General features: G+C 32.2%; 1 protein-coding gene across 1 annotated transcript in view; it reads left to right on the top strand.

Moving 5' to 3' along the window:
* Positions 1-2,500, top strand: part of twr (signal peptidase complex catalytic subunit SEC11 homolog C twr) — a 4,713-nt gene that overhangs the window by 2,021 nt on the left and 192 nt on the right. The gene's annotated exons all lie outside the window — the stretch shown is intronic.

Genomic DNA, 2,500 nt, shown 5'->3' with positions numbered 1-2,500 from the left:
TCTTATAACTAATGATTTATATATATATATATATATATATATATATATATATAATATATATATATATATATATAATATATATATATATATATATATATATACATGTTATATTTTACATGCTTATGTCTATCTCATCATATTAATCCCTTCGTCACTAGGACGCGTGTCCTCGCAGCGCTCGTGAAAAACCCGAGGACGCGCATACTGCGTCATGGCTGAGTTCTGGTGGAACTGAGTTTTCTTTCTTCCGGATACTGTTTGAGATCTTTCAGAATAGAGGTCGGATATGATACGATAGATTACTTGACTTTCACTTATGGGATTCACTTATACCAGGGGAGGCACCGATGTGCCCTGCTAGCAATCATTTTATTATTTATTTATGGAACATTATGTAAAAATATAAAACTTATGATTAGTTTACCATACTATTTCAATCGTTTTCTTTGGTCATCTGAGTGAGACCACCCACCAAGGTCACTCTTTCCATCTTCCTCCCAACCCATGTAAATAACTTGTCACATTCACATGGGGGAAGAGGTTAACTATGCATATTTTGATATATAACACATGATGATTATGTTGAGGTTTTGGCTTAAAATGTGCAGAGGTTTTGGCTTAAAACTTGTCATATTCAATAGCGACGTTTAAAATTTGGTGCGTGCCGGAAACTCGGATGCGGAGTGTAGGGCGTTTTCTACTGCCTGTAGTGAAGGGGTTAATATGAGAATGTATGTGCAATTGGAAATTAATATAAAAGAATAATGGAAAAATATCCATTTATTGACAGACATGAGAAATTGTATCTTCATGACCCTCTGGTGGGTTCCCATAGGACCTCTTCCTAACATTTATATCCTTATATACACATGTATATATATCATTACACATACATATACTTTCAAGAACAGGTCCACAATCCCTTATCCAACACCCTTGGGGCCAGTTGTGTTTCAAATTTCAGAATTTTCAAATTTCAGAATGAAATCCCTATTACCCATAGGGATATATGCAGTTGGTTTTGACATTTTCAGTTAAATGAATCTGATAGCAATGAGGTGGTTATGGCTCTGATCATTCTAAACACCTGGGTATTTCAGACATTGAAGCCCGTGGGCTATACACCTACTCTGTGCACATGATCACTTGGCATGCCGGGCATAAGAAAAGCCAAGATGTAATATTACATCTTGGGACCTGACATGACATCACTCAGCATTAACATAATGCTGTCACAAAATAGATAACACTTTTTTAACAAGGGGCCATTGTGAAAATCAGCACAAGAATCTGACCTACATATTAAGTACAAATACATTTAAAGAGGAAAAAAGAAAAATGTAGCATTTGTGGAGTCTTGTGGAGATCCCCAGACACTCGTTTCCATGGTGTTTGTAGAGTAAATCAGTTACCTTACATTATGTTCAAAATTGTTATTAATTTATGATTAATAATATGCTAATGCTGGTGCATTTTATAAATCAATGTTGTTGTTACACATTGTGTAAATCATTGTTGTTGTTACACATTGTGTAAATCATTGTTGTTGTTACACATTGTGTAAATCATTGTTGTTGTTACACATTGTGTAAATCATTGTTGTTGTTACACATTGTGTAAATCATTGTTGTTGTTACACATTGTGTAAATCAATGTTGTTGTTACACATTGTGTAAATCAATGTTGTTGTTACACATTGTGTAAATCATTGTGTTAATCATTGTTGTTGTTACACATTGTGTAAATCATTGTTGTTGTTACACATTGTGTAAATCATTGTTGTTGTTACACATTGTGTAAATCAATGTTGTTGTTACACATTGTGTAAATCATTGTTGTTGTTACACATTGTGTAAATCATTGTTGTTGTTACACATTGTGTAAATCATTGTTGTTGTTACACATTGTGTAAATCATTGTTGTTGTTACACATTGTGTAAATCATTGTTGTTGTTACACATAATGTAAATCAATATTTCAGAAGACCACAAGCTCCCTTCCCTTCCCTGCATCCTCTGCTCTTGTATTCTTTCATTCTTTTTCCTAGATAAATTGAAATTATTGCATTAATGAAATTCATTATAATCATAATGAAAATACATGACACTGTTCATTTTTGTATATAATGTTGATTGTGCTGTCCAAATGCAGCAGAATGAATTCTATGCTTCTAAGAAAAGGATTCTAAATGATCAAATTGCAATAATTTTAGAAGTAATATGAAAAATTACCCACAAGTGAACAGTTTCTAATGTTTATGGTAACACAGTCAAACAGGAATAACTTGTGTTGTTAGATTACATCATTATTTATACCACAATCATCATTACTGAGATTATATTCATAATCATTATCATTATCATCTTCATACCTTAAAGTTATCATAATACTTTTAATGATAATGATTATATATTAAATTTTATATAATCATTATCTGCCAGAAAGCATTATCAGACATATCGGAATCATATCTTAGCAAAATTAGATGCCATCTGCAGTC

Source organism: Penaeus japonicus, unplaced genomic scaffold (genome assembly GCF_977035675.1).
Source record: "Penaeus japonicus unplaced genomic scaffold, GWHDUDI00000001_assembly GWHDUDI00000043, whole genome shotgun sequence".
Taxonomy (NCBI): Eukaryota; Metazoa; Arthropoda; class Malacostraca; order Decapoda; family Penaeidae; genus Penaeus; species Penaeus japonicus.
Note: the sequence above shows the minus strand (reverse complement) of the source record. Positions and strands in the feature narration are given on the sequence as shown.